Here is a 22,864-nt window from a genome sequence, read left to right as displayed (position 1 = left end):
ACAGATGGTATTCTTTGTTGCAAATACCCTACAATTGTCCCTAATTATTGCAATGATGGAATGAGCAAGTCCATTAAGGTTAATCACCACCCCCATTTTGCTGTTGGGGTACACAATGTTCCTCTGGTTCTACTCATCTCACTCAGCATCAGTTCATGAAAGTCTTTCCACACTTCTCGGAAATCCCATCCCTCCTGATTTCTTTCTTTTAATTGTATGGATGGACTCATTTCTTTTTTTAATGTTTAAAATAAATTTGCTAATTTTTTAATTTTACAGTTTTTCCCCATAATCACTTCCTTCTCCCCACCCCCCACAGAAGGAAGTCTGTTATGTTTTACATTGTTTCCATGATATACATTGAACTAAATTGAATGTGTTGAGAGAGAAACCATATCCTTGAGGAAAAAAGGAGAGAGCAAGATCTATTTTTTTAAATAAAAACAGTCTTTGTTCAAACTCCATTATTCTTTCTCTGGATACAGATGGTATTTTCCATTGCAGATACCCCCAATTTGTCCCTGATTGTTACACTTATGAATAAAGTTGATCATCAGCCCCATGTTGCTGCTAGGGTGGTTCTGGTTCTGCTCAGTTCATGCAAATCCCTCCAGGCTTCTATGAATTCTCATCCCTCCTGGTTTCTAATAGAACAATAGTGTTCCATAATGTACTTATACTACAATTTGTTCAGCCATTGACCAACTGATGGACATTCATTCCATTTCCAATTCTTTGCTACCATAAATAAGGCTGCTATGAATATTTTTGTACAAGTGAGATTAATACCCTTTTTAATGATTTCTTCTGCCCTGTCTCATTCTACTTTGTTCTTCTTTCCTCTTCACAACATCCTTTTCATGAACTTCCCTCCTTGAGTACTTTCCTGTAACTTCTCTCTCCAGGCTCCGGATTACAGATGTAGATGTCATCTCTTTCCTAGTTTATAGTGCTATGTACATCAATTGTAAGATGGGTGTTATCTTTTTCCTGGTTTATAATGTTGTAGACATCAATTGTGTAAGGTTTGTAAAAGTAAGCAGAGAGCCCTCAGTCATGGTTGCCTAGATGGAATCACATCAATAAAAGAGGCAGCCACAGGTGAAAAATAGCCCCAAGCTGCTCAGACTTCTCATCTCTAAGTATCTCTCATCTTCCCTGCCTAAGGATCAATATCCAGAGGAGGAAATAGGACCCTCATTTGTTTTTCCAGCTAGTCAGCTTGTACCCAGATTATTGCTGCAAATATCTCTCTCCAGTAGGGTTTCTCTCGTAGGGTTGGCTTTTGTAGTGAAGAAGGGTCAGGATCTTTTTTTCCCTGTCTCAGTGTACTTTTATTTCATTCTTCTTCCTCTTCTTCTTGATGTTGTAATCTATTCCCTTGATCCCTTTGCTTATATTCTGAAAAAAGAGACTAAAAAATAAACCATTTCATAGTCTTCAGACCAGTTCTCCTGCCCCTACAAAGTCTTCTCTACATAGGCCCTTCTTGAACAGGCAATGGTTCCACGAGAGTCACTGACACTCCAGGAGCTCTCTGTAATAGAAGAATCCGGGACCAAGGAGCTGAATTTACATTAATATCCCAGCATTCCAGTGATATCTTTTTCTTAGCTATGTTACTACCTCAAGAGAGCTCTTCCTAAATCATAAGGACCTTCCACAATCCCATGCCAATGCTTAGATTCTGTGAAATTTATTCCACCCTTGGTATAGAACTGTGGAGTGTGGAATGACAAGAAATAGAAACTTGAAAAACAGACAGAACTTAGAAAAAGGAGTTCCATGACATGCAAGAGAATTTGATTAACGGGAGTCAGGGCTCAGTCTGCTGAGAGACCAGCTTCCCTTTTACCTCAGGGAAGAGGGGAGAAGAAGGAAATGCAGAGAAGAGAAAAGGAAGGAAAGGAAAAGAGAAAGAAACTGAAAGAAGGAAGAAAAAAGAAAGGAAGTTAGCTAGGAAGGAAGGAAGGAATTGGGCTGTCCATATGATATGGAAGATGGGTCCCATTTGGGACAGTGGTTGTTATTAGAAAGTGTTATTCTTTTCCTATGGATTTCACATCCCCCAACTAGATGTTCTTGAACCAGTCTGCATAGTGCAGGTTTCTTCACTCAATTCCCCCAGTTTTCTTTCCTCAGTTACACATAAATGCATTATCTCTTCCCTCTTTGGATCTGGCCTTGGCTCCTACAAGCACAATCTGACCATATGGATAGAGAATTGTTAGATGTTTTCCCTCAAGTTATTCCTTGCACTTAGAATTTCCTACTTTATTACCCTCTTCTGTCAAGGCTGTGTCTTGTAAAACTTCTTACTCCACATCAGTGTCAAGGTCTGAATACCTGGTCACACACTGAGCTCCATGTCTTCAGGTAAAGATTCATTTTTCATCTCAGGGAATCTTTGAAGCTAAAAAGAATAGCACATACAAAGTAGGAATGATTGCCAGCAAAGAACCCTCATGCAGAACTGAGGCTGAATGAAGTGAGCCTTACCAGGACAAGATTTGACGCAGCAATAGCAACATTTTGTAATGACAACCTATGATAAATTTAGCTGTTCTCTGGAATGCAGGGATCAAATCAATTCTAAAAGACTGGTGATGGAAAATGCCATTCACATGCAAAGAAGGATGGAGTCTGCAGGCAAAGCAAAACCTACTATTTTCATATTTTAAAAATTATTTTATCTTTTATGCTTTTTTTCTCTCCTGGTTTTATTTTCCCTATTCTGACTTTTCTTTCACAATGAAACATACATGGAGATCTTTAAAAAGAATATTTAAAAATTATCCTTGTATTTTAATGGAAATGAAAATTTACTACAAAAATGTTGAAAATTATCTCTACATATAATTGGAAAAACAAGGGAACAAACATGCAAACAATCAAAAAAGTGTATAAATAAATGTAGTGAATACCTAAAACAGGAGCGTAACTTATAACATCAGAAAAAATTAGACTACAGCAGTTCACAGATTTTGTCTAAAGAAAATAGGTTTGGAAATGTAAATGGAAGAAAAAGGGTCCACTGAAGAGTCATACACTCGTGGGTTTTATAAACATTAGTCTCCTTCAATATTGAGCTTTGAAAGCAAAATCCTCTTATGATTTTTCTCTTAACATTCAAGTTTGACCAATGTATAGCATGGAAAAAATGTAAAGATGATCAGACTGCCTTCTGTGGGGGATGGGGGAGGGAAGGGAAGAGGGGGAAATTTTAAAAAATCAAAACATCACAAAAATTAATAGGTAGAAACTACTATTGTATATAGTTGAAAAACAAATAAAATATTTATATTTTTAAAAAAAGGAAGTAAAATTCTCCTAACAGCAATTCATTGGAGGTGTGATTCGATGGTCCTTCAGTTCTCATCATGTCTCCATGTTTCTTCTCTGTCCCACTGTTCCCTATCACATGCTTCAGTTTGACACTTTCATTCTCATACACCCAGTGGAGCTCCTTCACCTCATTCTACTGCATTCCTTATTTCTCCTCTTCTGCCTTCCTTCTAATGCTGACCCATCTCCAACTTTTTCCTCCCAGACAAAGCAGAATAATCTCATTTCTGCTTTTCCAAAACTCATTTTTGGGCCTCAGCACAACTCCCAGCTCAATAATGATGATCCATGTGGTGGCTTGGTGGAAATGTGATTGTACTGCGGGGGAAAGCTCAGAATCCATCTTTCATTGTATGTATTAAGGTAAAGGGAGAATAAACACTCAGAAATTTCTAAAGTCTCTGATATGTTATATAGAGTTCAAAGAGCATGTCTCCCCTTTGGATTAGTGTAAAAGGTTTTAACAGGCCCATCCTGTTGTTTGAGAAAGTTGGGTGATCTCAGATACCAAACTGTCATAGAGTGTTACAATTCAAAGAGTCCTCAGGGTTCCATTAGCTCAACCAATATTTGAGGATCCAGGTCTACAATACAAACAAGTGGTTATCTCACCTGAACTTAAAGTTTTCTGGGGAGGAGGAATCAACTATTGATCCTGAGGCAGCCCCTCCTCCCAAAGGAAAGGAAGAGTTGTTGAGTTTGGGTTTTTTATTTAATACATAACCTTTTACTCTTTGGAACTTGTCTAATTAGAACTGTTACTTTTTAGTCCATTGGGTTCAAACACTGTCAACCCCTCTTCCACATGACAACCTATTTAGGTTGTTGTTTTTTGCAAGGCAAATGGGGTTAAGTGGCTTGCCCAAGGCCACACAGCTAGGTAATTATTAAGTGTCTGAGACCGGATTTGAACCCAGGTACTCCAGACCAGATTTGAACCCAGGTACTCCTAGACCGGATTTGAACCCAGGTACTCCATGACAACCTATTTAACTACAAAAATTATTGCCACGTGTTCTCCTGGATTCTTCTCTCTAGACTCAATGCCTAAAGCCTTTCACCTAACCATTAAATGGTATATCCTCCTAGACCGCCATGATTTTTTCAGTTTCCCTCTTCCAGTGAATCTTTAGCTCTTCACCATCCTATATGAATATTCTTCTAAAAACTCAACTCAAAAACAAACAAGGGACCTAAACAGCATGTGGCAAAGGAGGATGGAAGGGAATAAACATTTCTATAGGCCCCAATGTGACAGACACTGAATATTTAACATGAGTATCTCATTTAATCTGTGAAAGTGTTTGATGATCTTTATTTTACACTAAGACAAACAGAATTTAAGTCATGGCCTCAGGGTCATGTAATACTCTGTCTCCATGGCTTCTGAGGATCCATAACTGTTTATTCCAGAAATTATGCTCCTAAAAATCCACCATTGATAACATCAACTTTTGGGGTTGTCAAAACTTGTTGACTCATACTGAGCTTCTAGTCCCTAAATCACTGAAAGCTTCATCAGAATGATTTGCCATCCATTATGGATAGGTTCCATGTATGATCTACCCCTGAAAACCAGGGCTTCTTATATTTCTTCCTCACTCAGAGGTATTCTCTCTCGAGTGTTTGTCTCTACTGACAAACCCTACTAAAGGGCTCTTCAAACTAGAGGTATGGTTCCTTCCTTCCCTTAAGCCCCCACTTCAAGGATCAAAGCTCTCACTTAGGCAGCCTTGGCCTTAAATTCCATGAGTCTGCTCAGAAACACACTTCCATCATTTCTCATAATTGGGAAACTTGACATCACCAGATCATGGGATATAGGGAAAGCACACTACAAATCCATCTGGGCAAGCACTTTGTTAGATAAAGAAAATGTGTCCCTTTAGGTCACACAAGATTCAGACCCAATTCTTTCTATTCCAAAACCTTGATCTTTCCTGATTCTACCTTAAAATATGACCAAACCCTGTGCAACTAAAGAGGAAAGTTGCAATTTCAATAGACGTTGAAACTGAGCTGAAGAACAAGGATGAGCAAAGACTAAGTATGGGGTAAAGAGAAGAGCTTTGAAGGAAGTTGGAGGTAAGAATAGGGGAAGGCACTTAATAGAATAACCTATGGAAATTTAACCTCACCAAGGCTTGAAAATAAAAATAAACTTTAGTAAGCAAACAAGACATTGTATTGTGGAAACAATTTTGCTTTTACTGTTTACAGTGTTCTCCTGACTCTCCTCACACAAATTTGTATCAGTTTAAGTTGATCCAGATTTTCCTGGAATCCTCTTTGTTATGTTCTTTCTTATAGCATAATATTCTCTAGCATTCATATACCACAATTTCTTCAGCCACACCATAACTTATAGGCATGTCTGCAATTTCCAAATGTGAGCCAGAACTAAAAGAACTGCTAAAAAGATTGTTGTACAAATAGATTCATTTCCTTTTGTAACATCTTTTTTATCCTAAATGGTCATTTATTTTCTCTAATACTGCAATTGGTTTTTATGCAGCATTCCAATCACCTTCTTTCAGATCTTACCAAATCACCATTTTTGTCCACAAAAAAAAGACACAAAAAAGAGAAGACACACAATAAAAAGGAAAAATATGAGAGGAAGGAGTTCTATCAAACTCTTTTTATGACACATAGTGCTGATACTAAACTAGGAAGAACCAAAACCAAAGGACTAGACCAGTGTCCCTAATGACTATTGATATAAAAATCTTAATTAAAATTTTGACAAAGAGACTACAGCAAGTTACACCATAATCAGATTGGATTTATCCAGGCAGGCAGGGATAGTTCAACATTAGGGAAACATTCAACATAATTAAACATCAATAGGAAAACCAACAGAAATCATAGGAGATTATCTCAATGGATGCTAGAAAAGCCTTTGGTAAAATACAACAGCCATTCCTATTAAAAAATACTAGAATTTTTAGGAATAAATGAAGTTTTCCTTAAAATAATAAATAGTATATAAACCATAAACAAATATCATATTTAATAGAAATAAACTCAGAGCATTTCCAAAAAATTCAGGGGTGAAACAAGGATACCCATTATCACCACAGCTATTCAATATAGTACTTGAAATGCTAGCAGTAGCAATAAGAGAAGAAAAAGGAATTGAAGAATCAGAATTGGCAATGAGGAAGCAAAACTTTCACTCTTTGCAGAGATATGATGGTGTACCTAGAAGACCTGAGAAAATCATCTAAAAAACTTCATGAAACAATTAATAAATTCAGCAAAGTAGAAGAAAATAAAATAAACTCACATAAATCATCAGCATTTCTATATATGAACAACAAAGCCCAAGAACAAGAGATAGAAAGAGAAATTCCACTTAAAATTACTGTCGACAACATTAAATACTTGGGAATCTACCTCCCAAGACAAACCCAGAAACTGTATGAAAACAATTATGAAGCAAATGCTGGCCAAATCAGGACCCAGGTGCGCTGCCGGATTGCTGCGGGCGGGGGTGTGGTGGGGCGTTGGGAAAGAAAGCTCAGCTTTGAGTGTGAGGCCAAGACATTTACTATTGGGTCCGGTTGTAGATGGGACACGAAAATGGGAAGGAAAAGCGAGAGGCCAGTGGGACCCAGCGAATACGTCTCGGAATATTTCCTCTCTTGTAGGCAAGACTACAATTGCCGAGCGGGAAGAAGACAGAACTTAGCTTCTTGTACCATGCTCCCTACCTTTACGGACGCCTTTCTCATTGGAGAAATATTCTACATAAGGCAAAGCCAAGGAAACACAGTAGAAAAGCCTCAAGCTGATTCTTCGTGATGTAATACATAGCCGGCAGGGAAAAGCACCCTTTGCTCTCTCTTTGTCTGTCTCTGACTCTGTCTCTGTCTGTCTGTCTGTTTCTGCCTCTCTGTCTCCCTCTCTCTCTCCTCTCTCTCTCTGTCTCTCTTTCTCTCTGTCTCTGTGTCTCTCTCTGTCTCTCTCTGTCTCTCTGTCTCTCTGTCTGTCTGTCTGTCTGTCTCTCTCTCTCTCTCTCTCTCTCTCTCTCTCTCTCTCTCTATCACGCACTGAACGGTCAGAGCTTACAAGGCAGCAAGCAGTGAGATTTCCAACGCTGAGCCAGACTCCAAGATAGCCCCGGTGGGAAAGAGGCGTTTTCCAAAAGAAGTCAGTCAGTTCAGTGGTCATGCTGAGGCAAGCTGGTCTACCTCCCTGAAGGAATCAAGCGCTCTTACCTTGCCCCCCCAGACACGGCTCCCCACCACCTGGCAAAGTTCAGGATCCCATCCACTCTGAAGTGCTGGTGGCATTTCTCTCAAGGGGGCGATTCCTGACTTCCTGACGCATCTGACCGCTCTTCCTGAATCCCAAAGTGCAGACAGCAGCGCTGACCATCGCCACAGCTTTGGCACCCACCGACTGACAGGTTGGAAAAGTTTCATCTTGGCCTTCGCCAATGGGCACTCGCGCTAAAAGGGGACGGGGGAGGGGGGGAGGGAAGAAATATTCATAGATTTCACTTTGCTTTCCATACTAAGTACTTGGTGCCCCGAGGCTCCAAGAATCCTAGCTGATCTGCTTAGAACGTGTAACCATAGAAGTTGGCGATTTCCAGGTCCTTTTGCCGCTGCCGGAAAAAGTCCCTCTTGCCCGCGGACGTGTATTGGGCAGCCTTCTGCCGCCCCAGCTGGGCCTGCCTGTTCATGGCTTCTCGCTCAGGTCTCTGCTCTTCGGAGATAGGCTTCGATGTGGTCAGGCCGGGGACCTGGGGCCTGGCGACGGCACCGAGCCTGCGACCCCGGCCGGGGCAGGGCTTGCGACTGGGGTTGGAGATGGCGCTGTCGCTGAAGGTGGATGTGGGACTGGGCCACGGGTCGGAGCTCCGGGGGGAAGCGGAGCGGAGGCTGCGGCTGGGTCGTCGCACCTTGGCCTTCTGCCGGGATTTGCACGGGCCCTTGGCTCTGGCGAGCTAGCTGGGCACCTTGCAGACAGCCGGGCTTCTTGTGGCTCCTGGGAGGAATCACTTGGCCCGACTCCAGCAGGATGGGGCCCGAGGAGCTCCGGGCCTTCTTGCAGACTCGGTGACTCGGCTCGGGGTCGCTCCATGCCCGCTTTGCCTTCTGGAAGGCCGCTTTGCTTTCTGGCACCGCTTGGGCCTTGTAGGGCCTCTCGCCTTCTCTCCCCAAGGGCTGCTGCCGCAGCCCCGCGTCCATGCGGTTCATGCCGTTTTGGGCGACTCCGGGACCCTGGGCCCGCCCCACCGCCCGGGAGGGAGAAAGGAGAGGGGGGAGGCGAGAGCCTTCCAGGCCCGCTTTCGGGTCTTCCGCCGCTGATCCCGACCGGCCTGGCCTCTTGGGAGCCGGCTGAGAGATTCGGCCAGAACCGGCCGCCATCTCATGCTTCCTGCCCAGGGCATGGAACACCTGCACTGACTGCAGCATCTGCATGCCCAGGGAGGTCCGGGGCTCCCTCCGGGTCTCTGCCGTGGGCTCAGCTCGGCTTTTTCTCTGTGGCCTCTTGGCAAGGGTCGGTTTCCCCACTGGCTGAGCGGGGCACCCTGAGGGCTTCGTCCCACGCCAAGGCTTTCCCTGCCTCTGGGCTGGCTCGTCCTTTCTGAGGACTGTGTTCTTGTTGCCCCTGACGGCCTTGGGCGGCTCATCCTCCCTCAGGGCCGACAAGGGAAGGGCAAGGTGGGCATCTTCCCTCGGTCGCTTCAAGTCGCCAAGGCTGAAAATCGGCCCAAGTCCATCCTTCTTCTAACTGAGGTTAGAGTAATAATGAATTGGAACACCTAGCTCACAGGATGAAGAGCCTCAAAGGAGGTATTGCATAAAGTACTTCACAATCCTCAAAACCATTTAAATAAATCAAATATTTATAAAGTACCAGATTCTAGGGTTCTGGAGACGTTGTTCTTCTCTCCTGGGGAAGAAGTATGACCTCTCTTGTGTGACATCCATCTTCAGCCTGATATTCAGTCTCTAATAAGAGTTTTTGAAGGCGAAGAAGATGAAGGGACTGTCTATCTGACTTTGTGCTACTGTTGTGTCCCTTCCTGGAGAGAGGTCTCCATGTACTTTTTGTTGTTATTATATGGATGTCTTATCTATGATTCCATTTGGGTTTCCTTAGCAACAATAATGGAGCTGTTTTCCTTTTTGTTCTCTGCCTCATTTTATAGATGAGGAAACAGTGGCAAATGGGGTTAAGTGACTTGCCCAGGGTCAATCAGCTAGTAAGTGTCAGAGGCTCCATTTGAACTCAGAAATGAGTCTTGCTGACTCCATGCCTGGTATTCTATCCACTGTGCCCCATAACTGTCCCTTAATAACCAACAAACTCCTTCCACCTGGATGAGCTATCCTATACAAGTTTAAACAAAGAGCCTTGATGTTGCAGACTTCAATTTCAGCCTTTTGGTAGTATGGAAACAATACCTTTCTGACAGTCAGGGATGGAAATTCAAATTTTGCTTCTGGAACATCCAATGTATCTTTCTTACCTAAGTCCAGTCACTTGAACACTCTAATCCTCAGTTTATTTTTAAAAAGAGAGAATTAAAATTATGTTCCTGAAGTTTCCTTCAAATCCAAAATCAATGTTAACAAAATTGAAAAGAAGTGGAGGCTGAACTGTTTGACTTCTGAGTTGCTTTTCATATCTAGAGTCATGTGCAGCTCATCCTAAACTCTAGTTTGGAGTTTGGACAACATAATTTAAATCATTTGCTCATTTCTAAAACCTTAAATCTTTTCTTGACTTTCTCAGTCATACTAAGAAATATCTTTAAAAGTATTCATTAAGAACCTGCTAGGTGAAAGTCACTTTTTAATCCATGGATATGCAAATTAAAAACAACATTTAGATATTTTATACCTTCTCTTTTGTGTTTATTTCCCCAAGGCAATAAGGTTAAGTGACTTGCCTATGGTCACTCAGCTAAATAAGGTTGACTCCAGGGCTGGTGCTATGTCCAGTGTGTCACTGAGTTACTCCTAATTTTATATCTTCTTGATTATCTAAAATGACTTAATGAGAAAGCAAAAGCATCTATTTTGAAAGGAATATAGAAAACTTGTGATACTCATTCATAGTTTATGGAATTGTGAGCTGCTCTAACCATTTTCAAAAAGCAATATGAATTATGTCCAAAGAGTTATTTAAATACTATATACTCTTTGACTCAGAAAAACCACTTCTAGGTCTATTTTTAAATATGAAAAATGAAAAAGAATTTATATTTTCTAAAATCTCTACTACAGCTCTCTTAGAAAGAACTACAAATTCCAGGGATGCTCATCAATCAGGGAATAGGTGAATAAATTATAGTCTAGGATTATGATGGAATATTATTGTGTTATATAGTAACAGTAATATTGTTTTAACAACAACTTAAAGTAAATAAGGGGGTTTTTTTTACTATCATGACTACCAAAACTATAAAGGAACTCTGAAGAAAGAAACTACTTACATCCAGGCAAAGAATTGACTAATGGAAGTATGTATAAAATAATTTTACACATATATTCCTATTCATATCTAAAGATAGTTATCTCTGGGGCAGGGGGAGATAAAGAAAAAAGTTACATGATAACTTATTACATATTGAATGATATTTGTCCTTCATTCTCAAAAGCCACCATGACATTAGAGAGGTGATATTACAACACATAAAGTGGATTTGTGTGAGGGTAGTCTGGGCTAAGTCACCAGCCTCAATATTCTCCTCCAAAGACTGCCTGGAGATAAGCTTGGATGCAAGACAATCAGAATGAAGTGACTTGCCTAAGTTCACATAGTGTCAACTGTCTGAGACACGATTTGAACTCCTGTCCTCCTGACTCCAAGGCCAGTGCTCTATCCACTGTGCCACCTAGCTGCCCCCTCCATGGTAATATTTTAAAAATTCACATTTGAATGTCTAGTTTGTAAAATAGGAAATAGTGGTACTCCTCTTATCATCAATGTGGAAATATTATACACAAAAACACAAAAAATAAATATATGCATCTATGTATATCTACATGTTCACACACGTCTATCTTGAGATGGGGAATGATCACATACATTAGGGTAAAATACTGTTTTGCCAATAGACACCACAAAAATACAAAGTTTTAGAAAGATTTCTGTTAATGACACAAAGTTCGGGAGGAAAACACCTACATTTTCATCTTTAGAATAATCTGTCTGGGACCTCATTGATGAGAGTACTGTGTCTGGAGGCAGAGGAGAATGGGTTCAGATGGATGTTTTTACTTACCAACGTCATGAACGTAGAAAGCTGCTTAACTTATCTCTTTGACTTATTGCTGCAGTGTAGCTTGCTTTTTTTAAGGGTGTTTTTTTGGTTTTTTCCAAGGCACTGGGGTTAAGTGGCTTGCCCAAGGCCACACAGCTAGGTATGTCTGAGGCCATCTTTGAATTCAGGGACTCCTGACTCCAGGGCAGGTGCTCTACCCACTGCGCCACCTTCCCATGCACGGGGATCCAGGCCGACATAGGAAGATAATAGGAGGGGCAGGAGAGAGAGAAGAGAGGCACCAAGGCATAGCTGCTACAGGGCAGAATAAAGACTGCTTACATAGACTCCCCTTGTCTCTTCACTCAAGACTGTTGCTTTTCAACAGGCCCTGGGAGGCCCAGAAGGCCGATCAGTAGTAGGTAAGCTCCACCTTAGAGAGCTGGGGTTAAGGGAACCCCAGCAGAGTCACTCAGTTAATAAATGTCTGAAACTTGCTTTGACTCTTGCTCTTCTGCTCCCAGTCCAGAGACACACACAAGTAAAGGTTATAAATTAGATTCAATTGAACACAAAAGTTAAAATTTTAAGATAAGAATTAGAGTTTCCACAATACACCTCTACATAACACCTAGACCAGAGACATCTTCCAGTACCAGAAATGACTATAATATGTGTATTATAGTTCATTTAAAATCCTGATTTTTCAATGATGCCTTCTTTCACATAAATAAAACATGTGAATAGAGTTGAATTTTAAAACACTTCCCCACAAATTTCAGTGACCATATGCACCTGTGCATTGTACATACAATGAGGAGGCACACATCAATTTAGAATCAGCTAAAGATTCAGTGTCATATTGAGACTGGATCCATGAGGAGTGAAACAATCTCAATGATAAAGACTTCATATATCATTTTCATCATAAATAGGAAACAAACCAGAATCAATTATGGATTATTACCATGAAAGAAATCTGGAAGATGGAAAGGTGCAAGATTTGTTCAACTGACTTATGAGGTTTAATCAGTTCTGTTCCATTCAGGATTGAAAAATATTTGTGCATCAACATATTAGTCTCTAATAATAATTGTCAAGAATTTTGTTAAATAATGCTAAAGATATTTCCAAAAGCAATTTATCAGAAGGCAATAACATTTTATTAATGGACATGATGATCATAGGAGGAACTTCAGAGGTCATCAGGAGCAGACTGAGGGTCAGAAATATTCACTTTCTTGTCCAAAATCATGCTGGGAATAAAAGACAGATATGACTTACACACAGATTTTCTGAATCAAATACCTTTTTTCCTACTGCAACATCCCAATGACATACATAATTGTCTTACTCATGCTCCTTCCAGAATAATACAAAGAGCTAAAATGTGGAAGTAGGAAAAGAACAGAGACTCAGAATTCCAAGGAAATAGAGATAGGAAAAAATGACCACAGAGATACAATGATAAAAGACAGAAAATATATTTCAATTACTGAATGCCAAGATACAAGAACATGGGAACTGGAGCACCAGAGTTATTTTGCCTGAAGTCACAAAACCCTATTAATACTGACATGAATGAGAAAAACTACCACATTCTTTTATTAGAGGAATATGGTAGCAATAGGTAGTGAAGACAACTGAATCAGAATTTTACCACTTCAATAATTTCAGATGTGGAACAAATCAAGTGAATTCATCTGGAAAACAGAAATCAGAGATTTTGAAAAATGGAAAGAAATGAAAGCAAGAAAGAAGGAGAAAGGAAGGAAGAAAAGACAAAAGGAGGGAAGGAAGGCACTGCCCTATGTACTTTAAAAGTATTGTCTTGTTTGATCCTCACAATGACCATGTGAAGAAGGTGCTACAATTTTCTTCTTTTTGCTATTGAAGAAACTGAGGCAAACAGAGATGAAGTATGACCTAGGAAGAAGCTGCGGTGTCAGACCTTCCTGACACCTTGCCCAGAGCACTACCCATTGTGTCATCTTCCTGCCTTAATAATAATCGCACTGGGTAAGGAGAACAATCCACAGTAGGAATTAGAATGGAGAATCAGAGTTGGAAAATCTAGCTTCTAGATGGCAGAGTAAAGGCAGGAACTCCCTGGGGCTCTCCCTTTAAATAATACCTTTTAATAATGACTGTAAAATGATGGAATGCACAAAAAGATGGAGTGAAGGGGCAGCTAGGTGGCACAGTGGATAGAGCACCAGCCCTAGAGTAAGCAGGATCTGAGTTCAAATGTAATCTCAGACACTTAATAATTACCTAGCATGAGACCTTAGGAAAGTCACTTAACCCCCTTGTCTTGCAAACAAAAAATAACCAAACAAAAAAGATGGAGAGAAAAAATTTTCCTGCTTAAGACAACTTAGGAGGTTGGCAGGAAAGCCTATTGCACCAGAGAGGCATTAACCATGCCGGCACCAGGCCTTGAGACACACTGAACAGCAGCAGCATGAGCTGCCAGAATTCTCAGCCTATAGATGATCAGGGGGTCAAACAAGTTTAGGAGATTACAGGGTCTCTTTGCTAGCAGGTCTCTGGGGCTTTTCCCAAACTGGGACCCAGGGTACAATCCTGCGTGGCAGGACCAGGGGAAGGAGAGGAGGAAATATCACCCCTTGAATCATAACACCCTGGAAAACTTGAAACAGGCAGGTCCCAGAAACAGCTTTGAAAGCAGCTGCAAAAAAACAGAGAAGCCTGATATCCCACCCTAGAGGCAGAGCCCTACATTAGCAAAGGGTCAGTAAGCATCAATACAAGCAGACAAGCAACTTTCCCATTGGGCAAGGAATGTGGAAACCACACACAGGGGAGGGCTTCAGATAGCTTCTGGAGACAGCATTTTGGTTGAAATACCTTGACAAAGGCAGTCTGCAGAGAAGTATCACTAACCCATGAACCATTGCCCCAAACTGTAAGCATGTATTATGATTTTATTTTTCATTCATCAGAATCATGAGAGGTAAAATAAAGATGCATGTGGCACCTGGAGAACCTCATCTGCCTGCTATCATGGACATTCTTAGTCTCAGGGGAAAGATGTACAGGGATCTGCTTCAGGCAAGGGAGGAAAAGGTTCCTCATAGGACTATGCCATTCTTCATAGCAAAGCTGCTAAAAGATACTTTACTTCTATGAGCCCAAGCTTCATTCCAGCAAAGAAAACATTCCCTTATTAATTAAAAAAGTCAGCAAAATACCCTAGCTGGAGATGTGAGATATTGGATGTGTCTTTAGGAAGTTCAAATTCATATTGCATCTGACACTAGGTGGACAGCCCTGGACAATTCACATAACCTCCCAGTCTCAGTTTCCTCATCTGTAAGGCAATACTAATATATCCTATATTCATATAATATTAACAGTTAAGTAGCATTTCTCTAATATTATGTCTTATAAATCACTTTGATAATAAAAGTTAACATTGATTTGGTTTCATTTGAATCTCATATTAAGCAAGGGAGTTGAGCTCCATCATTATCTTTCTTTTACAGGTGAAGAAACTCAAGTATCTTAGTCTGGTTTAGAACTCAACTCTTCACTACATGAGGAACAGGGTTTTAGACCATATTTCACTTGTCTAATTTTAATGACATATATTTTATGCACTTAAAATATGATTTTGGTGGATAGAGCACTGGCCCTGGAGCACAGCAGGATGTGAGTTTAAATCTGGTCCCAACACTTAATAATTACCTAGCTGTGTGATCTTGGGAAAGTCACTTAAGCCTATTGCCTTGCAAAAACAAGATTCTGAGATGTGGTTGATGAGTATTACTGGCCTGCTAAAGAGTCTATGACACATCTTTGAAGAAAGGCTCCTAAATCCTCAGGAGCAATAGATCCTAAATGATTCTCTATATTCAGGATTCCCAATCATCCCTAAGAGATTTCCAGCAGCATATTCATCATGTCCAAAATAGAACTCATATGGTTCCTCCCTAAATCTTCTCACCTTTTTTCCACTTTTGTATTGAAAGAACCTGCCGGTTCGCTGCCGCTCAAGTTCCTTAACTCCTAGTTATAATTCCCTCCCTTTATCCTAGATAAACTTGAACAAAATCATGAAGAGCAAAATGAGCAGAACCAAGATAATACTGTATACACTGAAACAATATTGTTTTAAGAAAAAATGCAGTGACTATTGTTTTTGGCAATGCTTATACTTTTTTTCATTAAAGCCTAACCTAAACAAATTTTCAACACTCAACTAAAATTTGTGATGCCTTACAGTCTGGTTGTCAGGAAAACAAAGCAGCATCTTCTTGTTTAGAAGAGGTGGAGGTCAGACTGAGATGAAAAGTTGCTTTGCCCATAATTTCTATAAAGCCTAGAGCAGGGTCTTTCAATGGTCTTTCTTTCTCTGTAGTGTGTGATGGCCTGCTCACATGTAAATTGATAAAGGATATGAAAAGTACATTAGAGATACAATACAGAAGAAATGTGAAGGAGTGGCTAGGTGGCAAAGTGGATAGAGTAGCTCCCCTGAAGTCAGGAGTACCTGAGTTCAAATCCAGCCTCAGATACTTAATTACCTGGCTGTGTAGCCTTGGGCAAGCCACTTAACTCCATTGCCTCACAAAACTTTAAAAAAAAGAACAAAAAAGCTAAATGGAAGTTTTCAATATTCTGTGTAGTTCTTGTCTGAGTTTCTATTTTTTCTCCTAGCAAAAGGAAGGAGATAGTTTGGGTAGATATGTCTGTTTTCTTCACTGATAATGATTCCATTACTACCTTCTAACCTCAGGAAAGTTCTCAATTCAATATAGTTCAAATTTAAAAACAGTAAGGGAACTGGAAGGAGAAAAGAATGGCAATCTGACACTGTACTTAAAAGATCAGTAAGCATTAAGTGACAATTGTCCATTGGCACCGCTGCTCTAAGGGCAGGGGACTGGAAAAAAGAGAAATGAATAAATAGCCTCCTCCCTTAAGGAACTCAAAAATTAATGGCAGGGATACAACCCAAACATTAAGTACAAAACACAGAATAATTTGGAGATAATAAAATAGAAGAGAACATCCTGAATGAGAGACTATAAAAACTTCTTGAAGAAGGTGGGATTTTAAAGATGCCAGAGAAGGCAGAAATTCAAGCTACAAAATGATGATATTGCAGACATTTTAAAGGTTGGGATATGGGAAGCGTCATAAAGAAACAGGAAGGAGGACAATGCCATCACATCAGACGCAACATGAAGAGGGTTAAGTTACAAACATTCTGGAAAAATAGGAAAGGACTCTTAAAGGTCTTCCTCATCCATTCTGTGCTGTGACCCTAGGCAAGATTTTTTTCTTAGCCTGTCTATAAAATGATGACAATTGTATACATCTCATGCAATACAAAAAATGAATAATCAACTGAGACTATCTATGCATAGCATTTACTCATTTATATCAACACTGCAAACATGTAATACGATTATATTTACACATATGAATACAGCTATGTAAAGTGAATGGAAATGGAAATGCATTTCATTATCTTTGCAAAGAAAAACCTATGGATAATACTGGCATGACCCCATGGGGTCTCAAAAACTTGGATATGACTGAATGACTAAGCAACAACAAAGACATTTAGATATAGAATTTAATTCTGTAATACCTTATCACACACACTCATCGTCAATAAACACTATTCATATCCACACTATAAACATATAGCTAAATCATCACATTTTGGTCATCTATGTATATACGTGACACTTTCAATTCTGTTTATCATACACATATTTATTCAATAATCATTAAGCACATGCCTTGTTTCAAGCACTGCACTATGTGGTCAGCATATAAAGAAACATGACTATCACCTGGTTACTGACACCAGAAGTTAAAGAGATCAAACTTATAAACCAAGTCAGATTTTTAAAATTCAATGAAAAAACCGGCAGATTCATAAAGCAAAACAATAGAACCTAGTAAATGAATAAAACTCATGACCAAGTGGATTTAAAGACACTGGATACAAATAAAATCACATTATTTTCACTCTTTTAATTTGCTTTTTCCTTTTCAAGTTTTCCTTTTATTTTGATTCTTCATTCACAATATGACTAATGTGAAAATATGTGTAATGCAATTGTATAAATCATATAAATTTGTCAGATTACTTACTCTCATAGTGGAAGGAGAGAATAGGAGAGAGAAAACCACAAAAATGAATGTTCAAAATTATCTATATAACACTGGATAAATACATTTTAAAAAAGAAAAAACATGTAAATTTAAAAATTACACAGAATAAAAACTCTCTGTGGGGGGGGACAAGGAGAATTAAGTATCATGCATTTTATCATGTCAGCTACTAGAATTGTCAGGTGTTTTCAGATAATACATAGATGATGATATACCTTTACTTATGAAAATAAAAATCATTATTTACATTTCTATACTACTCAGGTGAACATTAGCCTTGAAAAAAATTCTTGACCCTATGATAATTTCTATCAGTACTTAATTGCCAATAGATGTCACAAAAATAAAAAGTGTTTAAAAGATTTCTGTTCATGTCACATAAGTTCAGGAGGAAAACACCTTCTATGCTTTCATCTTTAGAATAATCTGGGACCTCATTGATGAGAGTACTGCGTCTGGAGCCAGAGGAGAATGGGTTCAGATGGATGTTTTTACTTAGCAAAGGCATGAACTTAGAAAGGCACTTAACTTGTCTCCTAAGACTTATCACTACAGTGTAGTTTGCTTTTTTACTGCAAATTTCCAGGGACAGAGAAAAGGGTTTTAAAATTTTTTTATATCTGGTTTTGAGAACTAGATCAACAAAATAAACATTAGATTTGTGAAATACAACAAAGATGCCAAGTCCAACACCATGGCAATGAGGGAGCATCGTTTCAATCAACATGAGATCAGCAAAGTAACCTCTCTCATTTTACAGATGAGCAAAGTGAGGTCTAGAAAGGTTACTACCCCAAGTCACTTAGCTGACAAATGTTGGAAACACTTTCTGAATCTTGCTCTTCCAAGTCCAGACCTATTATTAATGTTCATGAGTTTTATTCAATTGAATACAAGAGCCAAAGTTTCAAATACAAGTCATAAAATGAATGTTTATTGACCCTCTTTTATGTATCATGCACATGCCTAGGAAAAACCTAGAGTAATAGCAGTTTCATGGCATTTAAAATGGAATGTCCAGTACAGCGTCCCCACATATTTCTGGGACAATGTGAGCCCTGTGTGTTAGTCATTTCTACAGATGAATACACAATGAAACTCAAGTTCCTCAAACTCATCTCTGAGGATCTTTCATCTTCCCCCCCCACCAAGGATCAATATGCAGAGGAGGAACCAGGTCCCTCATTTGCTTTTAAGCTACACAGCTTGCTCCCAGATCAATGCTGCTAGGATCTCTCTTCAGGAGGGTCTCTGTATTAGGGTTGGCTAGATGGATGCTTCTGTAGTTAAGAAGGGTTAGCAGAGTAGCTAGGATCTCCTCCTCTGCCCTGTCTCTTTGTTCTGTACCTCAACCTGGCCCCTCATCCTGTCCCTCAAAACTGTCCCTCACCCTGTCCCTCAAAACTGGCCCTCAAACTGGCCCTCATCCTGTCCCTCAAACTGTCCCTCAAAACTGTCCCTCGACCTGTCCCCTAAAACTATCCCTCAAACTGTCCCTCAAACTGTCCCTAGACCTGTCCCTCAAAACTGTCTCTCGACCTGTCCCTCAACCTGTCCCTCAACCTCTCCCTCAAACTGTCCCTCAAACTGTCCCTAGACCTGTCCCTCAAACTGTCCCTAGACCTGTCCCTCAAAACTGTCCCTCGACCTGTCCCTCAAACTGTCCCTAGACCTGTCCCTCAAACTGTCCCTAGACCTGTCCCTCAAAACTGTCCCTCATCCTGTCCCTCATCCTGTCCCTCAAACTGTCCCTCAAAACTGTCCCTCAACCTGTCCCTCAAACTGTCCCTCAAACTGTCCCTCAAACTGTCCCTAGACCTGTCCCTCAAACTGTCCCTCATCCTGTCCCTCAAACTGTCCCTCGACCTCTCCCTCAAACTGTCCCTAGACCTGTCCCTCAAACTGTCCCTAGACCTGTCCCTCAAACTGTCCCTCGACCTGTCCCTCAAACTGTCCCTCATCCTGTCCCTCAAACTGTCCCTCGACCTCTCCCTCAAACTGTCCCTAGACCTGTCCCTCAAACTGTCCCTCAACCTGTCCCTCAAACTGTCCCTCATCCTGTCCCTCAAACTGTCCCTCAAACTGTCCCTCGACCAAGCCCTCATCCTGTCCCTCAAAACTGTCCCTCGACATGTCCGTCATCCTGTCCTTCAAACTGTCCCTCAAAATGTCCCTCATCTTGTCCTTTGATCTGTCCTTTGACCTCTCCTTTGTCCTGTCCCAAATTATTTCCTTTGTCTTCTTCCTCTTCCTCCTCCTCCTCCTCTTCTTCTTGTAATCTATTCCCTTGGTCGCTTCATCTAGAAAATGAAAAAATAGATTATAAAAATGAACCACTTCAAAGTCTACAGATCAATTCTGATCCCTCTACAAAGTCTCCTCTCCATAGGCCCCAGTGAACTGGCAGTGGTTTCAAGCCATTACCTCCCTCTAAGCCAGGGCTACAATCTACCTGGAGCTCATTGGAAGGAGTGTGTTCTGAAGCTCTAAAGCCTTGCCCTATTTACTTTGAGATGCAATTCTGTTGAGAAGATTTTGGACCCCAAAACATTTGTGTGTGAATCTAGATATATAAGAATGGGTGAGGGCATGTATAGATGTTTTCACACGTGTATGTATGCGCATGCGTGTGTGCAAACACCTGTCTGCTGTGCATGAACAAATGTTGGACATGCATAGATAGAGGTGCCACTAAATATGGCAGCATCTAGATCTATACATACCCACACATATGTTTTCATTGAACTATTTCTCATAGAATGGCATGTACATATTTCAAAAGCAAATTTATTTACTTGGCTCCTATAGGAACTCTTGCAATATCTTTCATTCATTTGTGCAAAAACTCCAGGATTTGTCATCAGAATCATGAAATGGTAAGAAATCAAACTTTGTATAACTAGTCATTCCTCTCAGAGAGGAGACAGCTAGAGTCAGGAAGACATCATCCAGCTTCAGACAGGACCTGACTATGGGATTTGCCTAGGCAAGACACTTACTTGACTGCCATTTGCTTCAGCTTCCCCATCTGTAAAATGGGAGGCATAGAAGCACATATCTTCCAGGGAGCAAGATAAAATGAGATAACTATAAAGCTCTGAGACCAATAACTGGCATTGTTATAGTTGCTGCTAGTGTAATCATTACATGCAAAATATCCTTTAATACTGCACAATATAGACTTTAGTATGAATGAGTCACTGACAATCCAGGAGCTCCCAATAAAAGTTTTCTTTGCATGTAATTGGAAAATTATTTAAAAAATAAATGTTGAAAATTATCTCTACATATACTTGGAAAAACAAAGGAATGAACAAACAAGTAAATACACAAAAAATAAAAGTATAAATAAATGTAGCTCATCCCTAAAACAAGGGCAAAGCAAAGGAACTGATATAACTCACTCCATTTGAATTGAAGGTAGATAGAGTTAATTTGGTTAGAGCAGTTCATCATTTGTTCCTAGAGAAAATAAGGTGGAAAAAATAATTTGAAGAAAGAGAATTCACTGAAGAGTCATTTACTGATGGGCTATAAAAATTGGTCCTCCTGTGGTGAGCTTTCAAAAGAAAATCCCCCTACCAGCAATCATTGGAAGTCATCAGCTAGTCATGCTTTTCTCAGGTCATCATGTCTCTATATACCTTCTCTTCCCCATTGGTCCCTTTCATATACTTCAATCTGACACTCTCATCTCTAATACACCCACTCTAGTTCCTTCAGCTTGTTCTATGGCCTTCCTTATTTCTCCCCTTCTACCCTTCTTCTAATGCTGACCAATCTCCATTTATTTCTCCCAGAGAAAGCACAGTGATTTGTCCATTTCTGCTTTTCCAAAACTCACTTTTGGGTCTCAGCATAGCTCCTAGTTCAGTGATGATGAAGCCTAATGATGGACCAGTGGGAATTCCAGCCTAGTAAAGGGCACAAGCTCATCTTCCATCTTTCATTGTATGTACCTTTGAAACAAAGAGTAGAAAAGAATAATTTGAAGGAAATAGGAGAATAAAGACTCAGAAGCATGTAAAGTCTCTGATCTATGTCTCCTGTTCAGATGAGAGTAAAAGGCCTCAACAGTCCCTATGGTGACATTGCAAGATACATGAGTGTTCCTTTATTCCAACCAATACCTGAAAACAATGTCCAATAATACAAACAAGTGGTTATCTCACCTTAGCTTAAAGTTTTCAAATGAGGAGGAGGAGTCAATTCATCCTGAAGCAGTAGGAAAGGTATAATTTCTGAGAATTTTTTTTACTTCATATTCTTTGTTTTTAGGTTGCCCATTTTATTGTTCCTATTTTGTCCAATGGGTCCAAACTCTGCCAAACCCTCTTCCACATGCCAACCTAGCAAAGCACATTAAAATTATTGTCACATGTTTTTCTGACTTCTCCATTCTAGATTCAAAATTGGTGGTGCATTCACTTAAACTCTTAAATAGTACATCCTCATGGAATTCTTTATTATTTTGATTTCTCTCCTCCAGAGAATCTATAACCTCTCCATATTCTCTATAAATATTCTTCAAAAAACTTAACCCAATAATATATGAGGCATAAACAACAAAAGGCAAAGGAGGATGGAAGGGAATAAGCATTTCTATAAGATCCTAAGTGACAGACATGGGTTTTTTAACATTAGCATCTCTAAAATATGTGAAATTGGGCCTTTGATGACTCATTTTTTTCAATGTAGAAAACAGGAAAGCAGGGTTGAGGTCACACAGTATCTGAATCTGTACAAAGGCATTCTGCAAAGCAGGGCTCTATCCACTGCTCTTCAGAATTCACAACTGCTAATTCTGGAAATTAAAGCAAGTTCCATCAATACCATTCATTAATTTTGGGGGTTGTCATATCTATGCCTCTCATATGAACTAGCCCTGAAAACATTCTTCTTGGGTTTCTTCCCCACTCAGAGCTATTTTCTCTCAAGTATCTAACTATTTATACCTCTCCCTACCAAAATTACCAACAAACCAGGGGCTCTCCCACCTAGAGACCTAGTTCCTTCTCTCCCTCCAGCCCCCCACCTCATGGGTCAATGCTCTCTTTCAGGAAGTCTTGGTCTTAAATCCCACTCTACTCAGGAACTCACTACTTCCCTTCCCTCACTTCTCATCATTGGGAA

The 22,864-nt window shown here is 40.0% G+C and overlaps 1 long non-coding RNA gene across 5 annotated transcripts in view; it reads right to left on the bottom strand.

Annotated features, from left to right (window-relative positions):
- Window positions 1-22,864, bottom strand: part of LOC141489197 (uncharacterized) — a 148,028-nt gene that overhangs the window by 51,496 nt on the left and 73,668 nt on the right. For 4 of the 5 annotated variants that reach the window (XR_012468932.1, XR_012468933.1, XR_012468934.1 and 1 more), the window contains 2 exons: window positions 21,904-22,080; window positions 18,637-20,031 (listed from right to left, as the gene is read on the bottom strand). This is a non-coding gene — a long non-coding RNA (uncharacterized LOC141489197). Of the gene's footprint in view, window positions 1-18,636; window positions 20,032-21,575; window positions 21,691-21,903; window positions 22,081-22,864 lie in introns of those variants that run through there. The other variant, XR_012468936.1, reaches the window with a different exon arrangement.

The sequence above is a fragment of the Macrotis lagotis genome, chromosome 5, assembly GCF_037893015.1.
Source record: "Macrotis lagotis isolate mMagLag1 chromosome 5, bilby.v1.9.chrom.fasta, whole genome shotgun sequence".
In the NCBI taxonomy this organism is placed as follows: Eukaryota; Metazoa; Chordata; class Mammalia; order Peramelemorphia; family Peramelidae; genus Macrotis; species Macrotis lagotis.
This window is presented reverse-complemented; position numbering and strand designations above follow the sequence as displayed.